The 18,680-nt window shown below is 37.3% G+C and overlaps 1 long non-coding RNA gene across 10 annotated transcripts in view; it reads right to left on the minus strand.

Annotated features, from left to right (window-relative positions):
* The window catches only part of LOC140632435 (uncharacterized), a 146,263-nt gene extending 128,667 nt beyond the window's left edge, over nt 1-17,596 (minus strand). Inside the window, exons 1-3 of one of the 10 annotated variants that reach the window (XR_012029999.1) lie at nt 17,257-17,595; nt 2,608-2,778; nt 2,183-2,279 (exon numbers count right to left, since the gene is read on the minus strand). This is a non-coding gene — a long non-coding RNA (uncharacterized lncRNA). Of the gene's footprint in view, nt 1-2,182; nt 2,280-2,607; nt 2,779-16,668; nt 17,205-17,256 lie in introns of those variants that run through there. The other 9 variants (XR_012030000.1, XR_012030005.1, XR_012029998.1 and 6 more) reach the window with 9 other exon arrangements.
* Between the last annotated feature and the right edge of the window lie 1,084 nt (nt 17,597-18,680).

Below are 18,680 nucleotides of genomic sequence, written 5' to 3' on the forward strand. Positions count from 1 at the left end.
CTAAAATAGCCAAAATCTAAACTATTGCCTTAATAACGTTATATGTTAGAAAAGGAGTCCCATACTCTGTAACTGAAGAGTACACGAAACTGAATATCAGTCACAGGGATTGATTACAAATTTCAGGGGGAAAAATGGAATTCTTATCTTAAGTCTATGCCAAACTTAGGTCCCTGATAAGATATGTCCACTTGGGATAAGGATATCTACATAGATGTGCTGGAACACTTTAAACCCCCAGATAACCCTATACTCTCTGGTCTCATAGAAATGGCAAGTATTCCTCTTGCAGGATGACTGAAGAAACTCTAAATGGGGCAGGTGCCTTATAATACAATGTTGGTCTTCCTCAGAATCTGTTCTCACCCACGTTCTGGGCACCAGACCAAGAACTAAAGTCACATCTTATTGTGATCCAACTGGCAAAGTTATGGATGTGTTAAAAGAGAAGAGGAATTCTAAGTCAATGAAGCTATAATGAAGCTATAAAGCTGGTCTACATATCCTGCAGGTATCTAGACACTATGCTTGGGAGTAGATCTAGTGCTAGACCAAGGTGGGAGAAGGGTACAATATAAAGTTGAGTAAGGGAGGATTTGTTGGTATGGGTCACTATTCTCTAATGATATTTAATAGTGATTTATCATTCATTGCTCACTGATAATTGACTGAAACATCAAAAGCAGAGTGGGCATAAATAAGGAAAGCAATTAACAGCAAGTTAAAACTGGCAGGCACAGGGGTGGGACATGGCCTGACCTGCAGGGTTTTATGGAGATGAATAAGAGAACATGGTATTCCTGGAGAAAATATAATTGGGCACCCCAATGGAAAGTCATGATCCCTGACTAGTTTCCAGACCCATACTTTATCAGGACCCATTGACTAAAGAAGAGGCCAGGTCCCCAGGAGCAACATACCAGGAAGCACCATGGCAAGTGGATACAGTGATTTCAACTAGTCCTCTCCCAGAAGGACCTACAGCCATTCTTTTGGGTAATATTATACTGGAGAAGAAAGACTATCCAGTTATTTCAAGGGCTGTTAGATATAGGGTCCGAGTTAATTAATGATGATATGCAAAGAACTAAAGCACCATTAGAGCCCTATGGAGTTCTAGCCCAGGTCTCTTTCACAGGACTTCCCCTGTGGACCAACTGGTGGTCATTTCTCCAGATCCCCAATGTATTATTAGAATGAACATAATTAGGTGGTAGAAGCTGTACATTGATTCCTTTACCTATAGGGGGAAAACTATAATAGTAGGACAACCAAGTAGAAGCCACAGATCTACACCCCATGTCTAGCTAAGATGCTATAGAAAAAGCAGTATTGCACCTAGGTGGAATGGTAGAGATGAGGGCCACCTTCAAAGACCTAAAGGATGCAGGAATAACATTTTTTTATGAGTTTATTTATTTATTCATGAGAGACACAGAAAGAGAGGCAGAGACAGGCAGAAGGAGGAGAAGCAGGCCCCATGCAAGGAGCCTGATGTGGGACTCAATCCTGGATATCCAGGATCAGGCCCTGAGCCAAAGGCAGACATTCAACTGCTGAGCTACCCAGGCATCCCAGGAATAACAGTCTCTATCATAATCCATATAACTAATCAGTCCAGCACCTGAAAAAAATGGGTGAATCATGGAAAAACAGTGAATTAAAGCAATATTAACCAAGAAGAAACCGCAACTGGGGCTTCTGTGCTGAATGTATACTAAAACAGGTAACTAAAGATTTGTATATGTGTAAGTAGTGAATGAATTCTTCCCCACATTCATTAGGAGGGCCATGCAGCTTATGGCCCTGGGTTCCACGAATCCTACCACATACTTCCAGAAGCTGCCATCCCAATAGAATGATGAAATGGCTTATTAAACACACAACTCACACAACTAATGTGCCACTTAGAGATGCCACCTGTGAGAATGGAGGGCTGTCTTTCAGGATTCTTTCTATTAAACCAAAAGACATTTTATGTAGGCTTCTTCCAAACTGATCACTTAAGGAATAACCTTGGCTAAATTAACATTAAAACACGACTCTGTTCAATGGGTGAAAATTACTTTTATAGCTATAACATTATTATGAATCACAGCTATTTCTTTGAAATGGAAAAAAAAAGGAATTCAATGAATATTCTAAGAAACCAAAGAGTGAAAGAATGAATAAGACTTCTCACCATCATTCCCAGTGACCCGCTGGAGAATATGCACTTCTATATCCACAGCTTCAGGCTCTGTAATTCTAGGTGTGCTGGTTACCAGAGGGGGACACTTCTGGCAGCAGACACAGTGAAAAAATCATTAAATTTAAAGCCAAAGTGTTACTTGGTTACTGTCAATACACCAGCAGCCACAGAACAGAGTTTTCCTTCTGGCAATTAACCCTGACAGTTATGAGAGGCAGGACAGCTATCACTTAACAAAAACAAAAAGGCATATGTTTGACATCCAGATTATCTGTTGGGTCATCTCCTGATACTCCTATGCCCACTTTAACTCTAAATGGGAAAGTAGAGAAACCACGGCCTGATAAGCAAACAACCAGGGGCCTCAGACTGCTTAGGGAAGAGGGTCTGAAGCATCCAAGGTAAGCTGCCAATACCTGGTAAGTCCTGGCTGAGAATGAAAATCATCTAGAATGAGGTGGCAGAGAAGGGGAGGGATAAGTATCCGTCACAGCCTCAGGACCAATTGTAGCAGCTCTGGAGTTCATTCTGCTAATTTTCCTCTTGAATATTTCCCTAGGAATCTTAAATCCAGAATCCTGGAGAATCTGGGTGGATAAAATCAATTTTATGTGAGAAGTGGATGTGAACAATGCAAGAGGTGGGACATTGCAGTGCCCCACATTGACTACTCTAATGGGCTGGCACACCCAGACCCCAGACTATGTGGCATTGGTTGAATGCTCACTGTCACTCTTGTCTGGAGAACTGTTCTCAGTTGACAAAAGCAGCCTTACCCAGAAAATTATGCACATATCCCCTTCTGGTGGTAGCCCACAGTCAATGGCTCCCTTATATTGATAGAAGAGGCTAGCCTTTTTGCCTCATAGTAAGACAACTCTGTGGCAACTTATGTTCCAGAGATCCCAGGTCCCCATAGACAAGACCATGATTAGACTTCGCCCAAGACCACATTATTTCTTTCTTACTTCCCCTTTCCTTAATATGTATCAGTCTCTCCTTTATGTTTGTCCCTGAATCCCTGCCTGAGGCTGTTTCTACACAACATATCCTAAGACACTATTAAAAAAAAAGGTATAGGTCTTATTTGATCCTCATATAGAAGAAGTCAGGGAATAGGCAGTCTCAGGCTACAGGTATGGGAAGTGCAAGTCAGAGACCCAGGCTACTTCTAACCTTCTCACCCTTCCTTCTTAGCTCATGGCTGCTGCCACGCTGCTGCCATCACATCCACATTTCAGTATGAAGAAAGGAGGGAGGGATATAAGCTTAAGAGTATACCTCACTATGCTTGGTCCTGCTTACCAGTTTCCAGAGAGGTACTATCCAAGGACTTTTGTTTACATTGAGTGTCCCCTTACCCCCAACCTATAAAAGACACGGGAAAATGTAGACTCTAAGTTGGGCATATTGGCACTCCCAAGAACAAAGTCTGTTAGAAGGGAAGAAGGAAATATAGATTCTGGCAGTTTCTTTAACAGATCTTAACTAGAACGATCAAGTTTGGAAAGGGAATCCAAACCTTCTCAAGGGGTAGTTCCTTAAGACCACCTTACAAGAGTCAGGTGATCGAGAAACATGGGGTGAAGAGTAGATATGCCTGGTAGAAGTAAAGTAATATAGTGCAAGCCAGGCAGGGGCAGTCTGGGAACTTTTAATGCGTTCACTTCTCTTAATCTATAGAAAATCCTGGTGGATGGAGAGTGGGTGTGCATTTTTTATGTCACATTTTCTCCCCCTCTAGCCATGTGCTCTAGGCTGTGAGTAGAAGTCACAGTATCCAGCCTTAACAAAAATGCTCAGGGCTCCACAGATTTTATGGTTTATTTATTATGCAATTTCTAAATGGTCAGAATCATCCACAGTACAACCAATTATCATACAATTAAATCTCTATTGAACAATTATCAGAGACATCTTGTATCTTCCAAAAAATCTCAGTGAGGATGGGGAAAATAATCACAACAAATTTCTGGTGAAAATATAAAACAAAAATGTTAACTCTAAACTGTTTGGTCCCCCTAATCCCCAAAGTTACATAAAACCTCAAGGACAGGTGAAGAGACAACATATAAACATGTTTTTCTCAGTAACTTCACTGCCATTTATTGACTTTGAAAACCTCCTGTCTTCTATAATTCTACCTCTTTGGGTCCTAATAAGCTATTCCTTCCAATTTTATCACTTACAAAATAATTATATTGGCTATAATTCCATTATAAAATCATTTAATGCAGCATGTAAAATCACTTTTATAACTACAGCACAATAGCTTTGTGAAATAGAAAAAAGAAAGAATACAATTCATATTCTTTTAAGAACTAAAGATAAAGTTAGTAAGTGACTGTCTAGAGGACAGATGAACAGAATACTAAAACTCCCTGGTGCCTATTTTCATGCTTGAGTCAAAAAGATACATTCCCTCACCCCTTCCTTTTCCTCCTTTCTTCCCTCCCGCCCCCCCTTTTTTTTTCTAAAGATTTTATTTACTTATTCATGAGAACACAGAGAGAGGCAGAGACAGAGGCAAAGGGAGAGCAAGCTCCCTGCAGGGAGCCCAATATAGGACTTGATCCCTGGGTCCCGCAATCAGACCCTGAGCCAAAGGCAGACACTCAACCACTAAGCCACCCAGGCATCCTACCCCTTCCTTTTCACTTACACCTTACTTCAGGTGGCAATCTGCAATTGCCTCCAGTGTTCATTTTCTCTTTCAGTAACAGAATTGCTTGAGTTTTCACTAGGAATATGGCTGGCCATATTGAGGTGCTCTTTCCCAGCTCCCTTACAGTTAGGTGCCAGTGCTCACACACAGAAGCAATGCAACACTTCCAATCATGTCCTTTAAGATGGAGCTGCTTTCTTTGCAGGTTCTTGTCCTCAATGCTGCCAGTTGGGAAATGATGATTATTGAAATTCTGAAAAAAAAAAAAAAAAAAGAAATTCTGGAAGCCTGAGTTGAGGATCTTTGAGTAATACTACTAACCTCAGACCATCACCTCTGAACTTTTATGTGCAATAGAAGAAAAAAAAAACCCTCCCATATTATCTAAGTCACTGTATTGGATAATCTCTTTGCCCCCTACCTAATAAATTCTATGTGGCCCCAGATTTTAGTTAATCAGGAGCCCCGCTCTAAGGCTCATTTAAATTAAAAGGAGTTCAGAGGTGAGGAACAAGATAGCAAGGAAACCAGAAATCATGTCCCAGGAGGTACCATTTGAAAGTCATGGGGATCCCATAACTAAAGAAAAAGGTACTGGGGTACCTGGGTGGCTCAATCGCTTATACGTCCTACTCTCAATTCCAGTTTAGGTCATGATCTCAGCACACCGAGATAGAGCCCCATATCAGGCTGTGCTCAGTGGGGAATCTGCTTGAGATCCTGTCTCTTCCTCTCGCTCTGCCTCTCCCCCTCTAAAAAAAAAAAAAAAAATCATTATAAGAAGATAATAGCACTTGTGCCCTGCTGTATCAAAGAAGTAAAGTAGGATTAATTTGCAGAAGTCCAACAGAACAAATTTTAGCCTCATTAAGGGATAGGCCTTCTCACAATCACGATAATCCAAAGATATGCAGGAATGCCCTAGGTACCAATGAGTCCCCTGTCACCGGAGGTATGCAAGCAAATTTTGACATGATAGAATGTAGAATAAAAATTCAGGATCCTGACTGTGCCAAGTCCTAAGTCTTGCCCTGACAATTACAAATTGCTATTTCTTAATATTTATAAGCCAAGCCATCATTTGTAAAATGGGGTTAGTTTTAATTTTTACCTAATGGAGTTGTAAATAACAAGAGAAAACGCATATAAAAGACTTTCCAGTGGAGATGCTAGGTGACCCTATTTGCTGGGGATATTAAAGTAGGATTTAATCATTAGATGGGGAAAGAAGAAAGGATGGTCATAATAAACAGCCTGTGATTCTGTGATTATAAGGTATTTATTTCCCTTTCAGCATGTATAAGCATAATGCTTAATGAAAAAGGCTGGCTAGCAAACCAAGTAAGCAAATCATTCCTCCCTTTGTGAGTACCACATGTTTTAGCAATAATTAAGTTGTGTGACCCTCACTCACTCCCACTTCCCAGCCCACACCCACAGGAATGCTCTGAAAACTTCAGCATCTTTGTGGTATGGAAGAATGAGAACTCCTGGAACACTGCAGACTATATTCCAATTTAGACTCCTATTTGGTCCAAACTTCAGAGAAAGGTAATCTAAAAGGCAAGAGTGATCCATAATACACAGGGAACAATACCTGAGCATCAAGCTAATGGTGTTTGGGTCTAATGACTGACACTAACCTTTAGATCTTGAACAAGTTGCCCCCTCTTTGGAATTTGTTTCAAACTCTAAAGTACAAGGGGACCAGGAAAGATAATCTAAGTGTCATTTCAGGTTCAAAGACCTAGTATTTTATTTATTTTTATTTTATTTATTTATTTATTCATGAGACAGAGAGAGTGAGGCAGAGACACAGGCAGAGGGAGAAGCAGGCTCCATGCAGGAAGCCTGATGTGGGACTCAATCCTGGGCTGAAGGTGGCGTAAACCACTGAGCCATGCAGGCTGCCCCAAGACCTAGTATTTTAATTCAAAGAAGTAAAACGATCTGCTTCTTGGAAACCTGGATCACTCCTGTAAGTTCAAAGCTCCTGAAGCCCAGGATAAATGATCTACAATAACTAGGGGAATACAGGATACATAACACTGTTGCTTCATATAATGAACCATTGTGAGCAGATAGAAATAATCCATTTTCACAAGAGCAGTAGAGTCATGAGTAAGGATATGGGGGTCTTCTGAATTTCAAAAGTTATATATCTTAGAATGAGGGCAAGACGTTTTTCACAAAGAACCAAAAGACACCAGTTTGGAGAAAACCACTATCCATAGTACTCAACAGAGATTAAGAATATAGCACATAGAGTGATGGAACCGAAGTTTAATCCATGCCCTGCCACATGCATTTTTGTTGATCTTGAAGTGATTTTTCAGGCCTCGCTTTCTTTTCCTGAAAAGGGTCACCCAATTGTTTTTTTTTTTTTATTTTTAATGACAAATGAGGTAATAATTGTAACATTCTTAGCACTTTGCCTACCATCTTACCTATATGAGGGTAGGCACCATAGAGTATCATATTCAATGGTATTCCCCAAAGATAGTCCTAACATGGTACATAACAAGTATTCAAGAAACTTTTCTTTAAAGATTTTATTTGAGAGAGAGAGAGAGAGAGAGAGAGCATGAGACAGGTGGGGGGCGGGTATTGCATGGGGCAGCAGACAGAGAGGAAGAAGCAGACTCCCCGCTGAGCAGGGAGCCTGATGTGGGGGCTTGATCTCAGGACCCTGAGATCATGATCTGAACTAAGGCAGACACTTAACTAAGCCACCCAGACACCCAAAGAAACTTTCAAAAAAATGATTCCATGTGCCCAAGGGTCAACTGAGCTGCCCACAATGATGAAGTCTTCTCACCCTCTTCTCTAATTGCCTGGTCACCTCTTTGACCAGGTTTAGAAAAAAAAAGAGAGAGAGAGATAGCATCACTTTTCTTACCATTCTTTTCTTCTACACCTGATTTTATGTAGTTTAACCATATTAATTGCATATGCATGACCACTGGGCCCCAATTCAGATGGTGCAAATTGACCTCCCTGTTCTTAGTCACATTCAACGTTTCCTGCCTTATGATACTGAAATTTTAGAGCTTTGATCTGAAGGAGGTTAAATAGATTCTTCATTTTAGACATTGATGGAATTCAGCATAGGCAGAATCAAGCAGCTAGGGCAGTAAAACCTATAAGCAATATGATAAGTCATTAGAATTATAACAGACTCTCACCCCCAAATAGGGTACTAAGAACACTTGGTTTGTAGGTATATTTTCTACCAAGTCAATCACCATTTATGAGATTTTTATGCTAGTTTGCACAGCTGGAATTTTACATAAGCCAATTTAGACATAATTCTGCCTTGGGAATCAAGGCAATTATAACAATAATACCAAAAGACTACTTTTTAAATAATCAAGATCATTGTTATAATTACTTAGCCAACAAAAAAGAACACTTTAAAAGTAGCAGGTGTTTATAGCCAGGATATTATTAAATATGAATCCCAGAAGGATACATTCATAGAAGAATGAACAATGTGTTCCATTAAAAATTTTAGTAATTTGTTGACAAAGTCTGCAATAAATGGTGTGCTTCATGCAAACCAATTTGGCTTTCCTGTTACCAAATTCTTTTTGCAAGAAGTTTAGGACTTTTTCTTTTCATATCTCTGTAAATATTGAAAGAAAAAGCCTATTTTTAAAAAAGTTTTCCAAAAAAGAGGTACTTGTATATGAATTATTTTAAGTTCCTATAAAGTTATACTTATTCCTTACAAGGCTGCTTCCTTCGTGAAAATACAGAAATCCTTTACTATTAGCTAGACCTATATATACTGCTCAGTATGATAGCCATTAGCCACATGTGGCCACTAACCATTAACATATGTAAAACTGAGGATTTTTAGTATTACTTTATTTTTAATTAACTTAGAAACCGAAGCAATCTGAGCTACTTTTCCACTAAGCATAACTTCATAATTTCCATAATACTACATTCTGCTTTAACTGCTGAAGATTTAGCATCCAAATAGAGCTATAAAGTATAATACACACATCAGATTCCAAAGCTAGAGTAAACAAAAATAAGGGAAAACATTTTACTAATAAATTTATGTTATTTGTTGAAATGGTAATGTTTTACTTATTCTAATGATACATTTTATTAACACAACTCTTTCTTATTTGTTACTTTCATGTAGCTACTACAAATGTTTTATTATGTCACATAGTTTATATTTCTATTGAATAGTACTGGTCTAGCAACCTAGAAATACCTACTTACTCTCGTTCTATTTTCTGTAATGCAGTGAAGTTTACATTTGTAAACAATGGACCAAAACAAACAAAACAAAACAAACTCACATTGTTTAAAGAGGAGGCCTAGACAGAAGTCAAAAGCAAGAAGGAATTGGAGGGAAGCTGGCCCTTGAAAGAAGGGAACTACTTTGGAAAACATTCACATTTATTAAACTTTGTACTGTGGGCATTCCCTACTCTGCAAGAAGTCAACCATAATGAATTGAGAAGTCAGAGCATGGAGTTCAGATCTACCAGGGCAGCTAGAAAATGAAGGGGAAAATCTAGGAAAGGGGTAGAGGGAAAGCCTCTAAATCTGAGTATGAATATACCACTCAAATCTTTGGCTCCCATTAGTGCTTGGAAGTGCCAAGATTTACATTGTAAAACAATAGCTATAAAACTAAAAGGAGCTCTGAGATCTCAACTTCTGCCCACTGCAAGAAAGACAGTTTGGTACTTAATTAGACTGCCTACTACAACTAAAAAGAACATTCTGTAGAAAACAGAATCAGAGTCCCTATAATGTTTCATTAAGAATATGCAGTACACCTAGTAGGCTCACAAAGAGACAGGAAAATGTCAATACTCCTGAACCTAAAATGTTCAAGATGTTGGAACTAGCAGACAAGGCTTGAAATGATCTACTAAATCTAGGTTTTCAAATGTTAAGAAAAATATATCATAATAAAGAGGTAGGGAAAGTAGGCCAAAAAAATAAGTTTAATGCAAGAATAAAATAAAAATTCTGTAACTGAAAAGTAAAATATCTGAAATGAAATTTCCTTGAAAGTCTTAAAAAGCAAACTGGAGAGAGCAGAAAGGATGGATCAGTGAAATTGAAGGTAGATTATGTTCAGAAGATAATCTGTCTACAGATAAATAGTCTATCAATATAAATTACTCACTCTGAAGATTAAAGGGAATCAAAATTGAAACAACAACAATATAACCTCAGAGGCTCATGGGACAATATCCAATGGTATAAAATATATGTAAGGGCATCCATCCAGTAACATACCTGTAAATATTTTGAACATTCCTAAAACCCACTGGACTTTCTGTAAGTGTGGCAAATACCAACAAAATGACACATACAAGCAGGGCAAGGATTCTCTGTATGCCTGGAAAGTGATATTATGACCCCAAGTAGACTGGTTATAGTGGGCAAGAGGATTTTCTGGAAAAAGACTAAAACTACAAAGAAGATTGTGCTGAGACTTGAATGTATTCAACCCAACTGTAAATCTAAGAGAATGCTGGCTACTAAAAGACTCAAACATTTGATTTGGAAGGAGAAAAGAAAAAAGAAAATCCAAATGACCCAAGTCTAAGTTTCATCTTTTATTAGGAAGACAATATAATTTTTAGTTTACTTCAAGATACACACACAATTTGGTTTACCATGTATAGGTGGGTAAGGGGTGTGGGGAGGAGCATTCCAGAGTAGGTAAGAGAAAAATAAGACAGGAGAATATGGGGGGAGGGGAAGTGGTCAAAAACTCCCCTAAACTGGGAAATAAAACAAACTTGCAGATCAAAAAAACTCATCAAATTGCAATCAGGATAATTACAAAGAAAACCATACCTAGGCATATTGTAATCCAACTTCTGAAAACTAAAGATAAGCAGATATCCTCAAAGTAGCCAGAGAGAAAACATAAATGACATGCACGAGATATTACAGTTCCCATCAATGAGAATGATAGCTGGTGTCTCTTCAAAGGAGGCTAGACAAAGAAAAGAAGTTTAAACTGTTAAAAGAAGACTTATTTTACCCTGAATCCTATGCCCAGCAAAAATCACCTTCAAAATGAGGGCAAAATAAAGATATTTTCAGATAAGTTGGAACTATAAGAATTTATTACAGCAGATCGGCAATTCAAGGAATAGTAAATCATGTTGTTAAAATTTAGGAAAAATGGGGATCCCTGGGTGGCGCAGCGGTTTAGTGCCTGCCTTTGGCCCAGGGCGCGATCCTGGATACCCAGGATAGAATCCCACGTCGGGCTCCCGGTGCATGGAGCCTGCTTCTCCCTCTGCCTGTGTCTCTGCCTCTCTCTCTCTGTGTGTGTGACTATCAAAAATAAATAAAAAAAAAAAAAGAAAGAAAAAAAATTTAGGAAAAATGATAGATTAAAATTTAGGATTACAGAAACTAATGCAGATCACCATAAATCATAAATATATTTGTAGGTATTAAAAATCTGTGTATTCTTCTCTTAACTTAAAAGACACGTGACTACTTAAATGAACAATTTTAACACTTAAACACTAATGTATAGTGCTGTATCATAGATGTGCATCATACAGCATATCCTAGGTGTGCTATGTATGTTAACATCCCCAAGGATGAACGGGCAAATAGAACAATGATGTTCTAAGTTTTACATAGATATCTAAGAGATAACTCTAATAGGCTGTGATAGATTAGGCTGTGCATATTGTAGTCTCTAGGGCAACTATCAAAAACATATAGCTAAAGTACATACATAGCTAAAAAGCCAATAATGGGGATCCCTGGGTGGCTCAGCAGTTTAGCGCGTGCCTTCAGCCCGGGGCGTGATCCTGGAGTCCCGGGATCAAGTCCCACATCAGGCTCCTTGCATGGAGCCTGCTTCTCCCTCTGTCTGTGTCTCTGCCTCTCTCTCTCTCTCTCTCTGTGTGTGTGTCTCATGAATAAAACTTTTAAAAATAAATAAATAAATAAACCTTTAAATAACAAAATAAATAAATAATACCTTTAAAAATAAACAAACAAACAAATAAATAAATAGCCAATAAAATGGACTACTTAAATTGTTAGCCTAAAAATAGTCAGGAAAGAATACGCAAACTGTAAATAAATATATAAGCCAGCTAGTCTGAACTAATGGAAACAGAAATGATACACTTAAATCTACTTTATCAATAATTACATTAAACAAAAATGGACTGAATACTCCAGTTAACGGTGAAAAAATACTGATTATATATAAGAAGAACTACATGCTGCCTACAAATGATGCCATTTAAATTAAAATAGACAATTTAAAAGTAAAAGAATGAAAAGTGATTTACTATGCATATAAACATAATAAAGCTGGAGTGACTATATTAATAGCAAACAAAATGGGATTCAAGCCAAGGAGTACAAGAGAGAAGAAGAATATTTCATAGTAATAAAACTGGTAGTTTTCTAGGAAGACATCATAAATTTATGTGCCTATTAAAAGGCCTTCAAAAAACATCAAGCAAAATTTAAAGACCTAAAGGGAAAAATAGACAAATCCTAAATACTCATTAGTAACTTTAACGTTCCTCTTTGTGTGACTTACAGAGCAATCAAATCAAAGTCAGAAGAGCATAGAAAATCTGAGCATTAATCACTTTGACCTAGATAACATTACAGAGCACTACATTAACTGTAAACTGCACATTCAAGAGCACATAGAATGTTAAAAAAAAAAAAAAAAAAAAGAATGTTCAAAAAAGTATATATTGGGCCATGAAAGAAAATTTTCTCATCAAGTTTTAAAAGATGGATGTATTTAAAAAGTGTTCTCCGGGATCCCTGGGTGGCGCAGTGGTTTGGCGCCTGCCTTTGGCCCAGGGCGCGATCCTGGAGACCCGGAATCGAATCCCACGTCGGGCTCCCGGTGCATGGAGCCTGCTTCTCCCTCTGCCTATGTCTCTGCCTCTCTCTCTCTCTGTGTGACTATCATAAATAAATCAATAAATAAAAATTTAAAAAAAATTCAAAAAGTGTTCTCTGGCCACAGAATTAAATTAGAAATCAGTAAAAGATATTTATTTATCTTATTTATTTATTTATTTATTTATTTATTTATTTATTTATTTAAATTTTTAAGTAGTTTACATACAGTGTAACCTTGGTTTCTGGAGTAGAATTCAGGGATTCATCACTTATATACAACACCCAGTGCTCATGACAAGTGCCTTTCTTAATACCCATCCCCCATCTAGCCCATCCCCCACTCACCTCCCTCCCTCAACCCTGTTTGCTCTCTATTATGAGTCTCTTATGGCTTGTTTTCTTCCCTCTTTTATTTTATTTTTTTAATTTCCCCCTTTCCCATATGTTTATCTGTTTTCTTTCTTAAATTCCACATGAGTGAAATCATATATTTTGTCTTTCTCTGACTTATTTTACTTAGCATAATACACTTAGCTCCATCCATGCACTTGCAAAATGGCAAGATTTCTTTTGATGGCTGAGAAAAATTCCACTGTACACCACATCTTCTTTATACATTTACCAGTAAAAAGCCCTCTATACTTGAAAATTAAACATACACATAGAAATAATCCATGGATGAAAGGAGTTACAGAGAAACTAAAAAGTATTTCAAAATATCAAGATTTGTTGAATGTAGTTAAAGCAGTGGTTAGTGAGACACCTGTGACCTCAAATGCTTATATAGAAAGGAAGTTAATTTATGATCAACAATCTGTTTCCATTCTAAAAAGCTAGGCAATATAAATCCAACACAAGTAGAAGAAAGGAAATGCTATAGGTAAGAACACATAGAAAAAGTTAAAGCCCAAAGCAAGTTCTTGGAAAAGTTAAAACTGATTAACTCCTCACGAAATGACTGAAAAAAGAGAGAAGGCACAATTATAACCTGAGGAATGAGAGAAAATGTCACTACAAACCCTATAGCTATTAGGATAACAAGAATACAGTGTTACTTAAAAAAAAAAAAAAGTCAAAGTGCAGAGAAACTACTGTAGACTTCCTTTGTGTAAGAAAGGAGAAATAAAACTTACATAAATCTCATTTGCACAAAAAGAAACATAGAAAAGATAAACCAGAAATGAAAGAGATTAGTTACCTACAGTGTAGGTCCAAGATGGAAGGGAATGGGGGATGGGAACTGGATAAAATGGATGGCAGAGGTAGGAGGAATGATTCATTCTAAGTATAATTTTTTGTATAGTCCTGACTTGTAAAACCATATTATTTTTAATATACTTATAAATAAAATCAACAAAGATGGGAGGAGGACAAAGTAGGATAAAAACAGCAACAAATGAACCGGTCATTCAAAAGAATAACAATCACACTGAAGAAAAATGAACTATCCCCAATTAACTTTTGAATACTTTATTTCAGTCTATACCCTCAAGCTAAAAACAAGAACAGTAAACAAATGTTAAACTCTAGGACAGATATATTTTTCAGCTTTCACAATACTATATTTGCTTAATTTAGCATTAAATACTAATAAATACTAAAGTTACGTATACTGTAGTATTGAGGAAGTAAGTGTTTTTTGGATAATGAGAATCAGTGTTCTCAATGTCAAGGAAGTTAACTAGGAAAATGGAAGCAGCTTCCCCATAGAATGAATCCTGTGGAATTGGGAGTATCTATATGAACTCAGTTTTCAATATAGATGCGGCTATGCCTACGTATCTACATACATACACATACACATGTATCTCCTTAAGTTTACAAGCAATGGCATCCAGTAGCAAAGAACAGGTCATGTCCAGATTATAGTTTGTAAATACCATTCACAACTGTAGGACCCTGGAGAAAGGGCTGACTCTAGGGCTGCAGAGGCAAAGTATAGGAATCTGGAAATTACCAAAGTTCAAAAGTGCTGAAAGAAAAATTAGTATATATCAAAGACATAGAAACAAGTTGATAGGGACTTTTCCCAGCCAAATCTGAGAAAATGTGAGCAAAACCAGGAAGTTATAGTGCTTGTTAGCATAGAAAGGACTATCCACACATAAATTAATGTGAAAAATCAATGGGGGAGATGCAAAAATACTCTAATTATAGTACAATTTCAACTAAAATGTAGAGGGGATGATGGGACCCAAAACTACGATTGGGTAATTGCCATAGTAATAACAGTTCCAGGCTAGAATCACTGATTGGTGCTAAAACTAACAGGTGGATATTTAATAAAAAGCGAAATATTCTCAGAATCTCAACATATTATTTCACTTCTTTACAAAAGGAAAAGTAGTAATTTTTTGGTGGAGAAAATTTGTAGACACCCACAAAGCCAAGTGATCAAAGTTGGCAGAACCATGAAGGATTCCAGTAGATTCTGCATGCCTATTGATTTGATTTGCTGAAAAGGATACATCATTTGAGACATTTCTTACAAAAACTTTTAACCAAAATCTAGTAACAAGAAAAATATTTTTTGAAGAGAGAAACTGAGTCATTCTACAAAAACATGAAGGTCACAAAAGACAAAGGTTAAGGCACTATTCCAGATTAAAGGAGATTTTAGTCTTCAGAGATTTGAAAACTAGTGAAATATGTAATCTTGGATTAGGATTTGTAACAGAATTTGGGTTTGGGAATTTTTATGCCTTTTTCTGTAAAAAATATTTAGTGAAATAGTTGGTCTACATAGAGATAATAGTACTGTATCAACATTCATTTTCTGATTTTGAAAATTGCATTGTGGTTATAAGAGAGAAGATCCTTGTTTTTTAAGAAATACATACTGATTTGTTTAGGGATAAGTGGCTATCATATCTGTAACTTAGTGCACAGTACTGAACTCAGGAAAATATTTATACTTATGTTATAAATATTTATGTTACATCTTATAAGTATGCATGTATAAAAATGAGGGAAAGAGAAAACAAAGCAAATGTGTTAAAATTTTAACATTTGGGGAACTGAGCGAATGTTATGCAGTTATTATCTGCATTATTTTTGCGACTTTCATTTAAATCTGAAATTACCTCAAATTAAAAAGTTAAAAAAAGCTAATAAAGGAACAGGAAAAATTATGCAAATCCAAGAACAAAACAGCAATAGACCAATTCCTTGAAAAATCAGAACTGATAAAACACACACAAACTAAATAGATGAAGACTCTTTAGTCTAGTAATAACATTATTAAAAACTTTCTCCAAAGAAAAATTCTATGCCCAGATTATCGAACTAGTGAATACTATCAAACATTTAAGCACAAGGGACGCCTGGGACTCAGCAGTTGAGCATCTGCCTTCACCTCAGGGTGTGATCCCGCATGGAGCCTACTTATCCTCCCTCTGCCCTGTGTCTCTGCCTCTCTGTGTCTCTCATGAATAAATAAATAAAATCTTAAAAAAACAAACAAACATTTAAGCACAAAATGATACCAACATTACACAAATTTGTTTATAAAATTTCCTTTTCAACTTGATATACTTTCTTTAAAAAAAAAATCAAAGCCATTAAAGAAAAAAAAAATACTGCCAGTTAGCATCTCTTATGAACATAGATGAAAATATCCTTCACAGAATACTATCAAATTGATGCCTTGTCTGTAGGAAATGACACTAAAATATTTAAGGGTAAATAGGCATGCTGTCCACAAATTACCCTGGAATTGTTAAAAAAAAAATGTATATCCCTATCACCATGTAGAAAGATTAATGAAGCAAATAGTGCAAAATGCGAACTGGTGAATGTGGATAATGAGCATACAGGAATTTCCTGTACTGTTCTTGCAACTCTTATGCAAATTGAAATTGTATTGATCTAAATGTTATAAAAAATCTATTTGCTGTCATGGCTTAATATGTATTTTACTTACCCGTGTCAAAGGTTTCTTTGGAAAAAAACAGGTTTCTTTGGGAATATGGAATACTACATAAATACAGCCTAATTAAACATACACTATAAATTTTTTAATTAAAATCTATTAACATTATATCATAAGATATATCAGTCTCCTCTCTAGACTTATTTCATACTCCATTTGGCTCCTTAGAATAAAGTCTTGATCTTGAGAAATAGCAGCTAAGGGCAGTTATGGTGTTGGCCACCATCTTATCACTCATTAATTACTGTACTATTCTCCCTTCTAAATATTTCTAGTAATTCTCTCTCCTGCCGGTCTCTGTGGCCATAGCTGACACTGTACTCTGGAGGCCATCCTGAGTTAATTCCTAATTGCCTCTCATCCAGCTTCACCGTCAAACCATTCTTCACGCAGCCAAATAAATTATCTTTTACTCTATTAAATTCCATGCCTCCTTGGATGAAATCTAACAGTAACTCAACATTATCTATAGGATCCCTGCCTCCTTTTAACAAGAGCTCTTAGGATTCAACCCTGTTACTATTCAAGTCCACCCACCCCAGTACGCAGAATTCTAAGATGACCCATTGGAACTTATACCTTCTATGACCTTCTTCCCTTGAGTATGGGCAGGAACTTTCTTCCAACCCCAGAAGATGGCAAACGTAGGGAGACATCACTCCTGTGATTAGGCTACATTACATGGTAAAGCTGAGATTTTGTAGTTCAAAGTAAACGCCCAAACTGTTGATTATGAGTTCATCAAGAGGGAGACCATCCTAGGTGGACCTCGTCATCAGGCAGGAGCCCTTTCGAAGGCTGGGAAATACTAGTAGGGAGGTCCTCTTCCTCCCTGGAAGAATCAGTGATGGTGTGAACTGCCTAGGGGCGAAGCCACCTGGCAAAGAACTGTGGGGGACCTCTGGGAGCCAGGAAGAGCTACTGGCTGACCATCATCAAGAAAGTGGGAACCTCAGTCTTAGAATCACATGCAACTGAATTTTGCCAGCAACCTTATGAGTTCGGAAGAGGACTCAAGCCTCAGAGGAGTGCGTCGAAGCTGGATGACCTGGAATTCAGGCTTGGGAGAGCCTGGGCCAATGAGCCAGATAAGCCAAACCTGTGATGATAGCCAGGCATTGTACACGCTGTTTGTGGTAACTCGGCACACCGCGTTAGAAAACTAACATACCTGCCAAAGACCATCTGTGCCTTTTTCTCAACCATGCTATGCCAAATTTTTCTCAACCATGCTATGCCAAACACCCTCATATCTCAAGATTTTTAAATATGCTTGAAAAGACGTCTTTTCATCCTGCCACCTCTAAGTTGGATGTAGTTATAGCTCTACCTCTGCTACCCATTTTTTATCCCTATACCATATTATAATATTGGTTGAAACATTTGTCTTTCCTCCTAGACTAGCTCCTTGATGGCAGAGATAGGGTTTCATCTTGATATTTCCCTAGTGATTGGCTTATAGGAGATTTTCAATACCTCTTAGTTGAAATGGCTCTGGGGGGGGGGGGCAGGAAACCTCTTAAGCACTTTCATTTTTGTCATTTTTTTTTCCTATGGAATAAAGAAGTAGGTATGGGATTTTTAAAATTCTTTTATTCCATACAAAACAAACACATTAAGAAACATGCATGAATTCACATGGAAGTTTCTAAATCCAATACAGTAATCAATAACCTTAATTCTCGGTCCATAGCTACAAATGCTACTATGGTTACTGTAACACTTAATTTTTCTCCAAAAGGAACTATGAAGGCTGCCAGCAAATTCACTAATCACAGGATGAGTCCAGAGATGGTCTGTGACTGCTGACATTTCACAAAAGCCTTATTAGTATGCTTGAGTACCAGCAAAGCAACTGAATAAACGAGCTGCACTTCTAAGGATAACCAGGAATCCAGCACACTTAAAGAGATCCTCAAAAGAGTGGGAATGGATTTAAGAAGCAGAATCTCAATTTTGAGAAGGAGCAACATAATAGGAAGAATGGGATGCATGCCACTGAA

The sequence above is a fragment of the Canis lupus genome, chromosome 4 (assembly GCF_048164855.1).
Source record: "Canis lupus baileyi chromosome 4, mCanLup2.hap1, whole genome shotgun sequence".
Classification (NCBI taxonomy): Eukaryota; Metazoa; Chordata; class Mammalia; order Carnivora; family Canidae; genus Canis; species Canis lupus.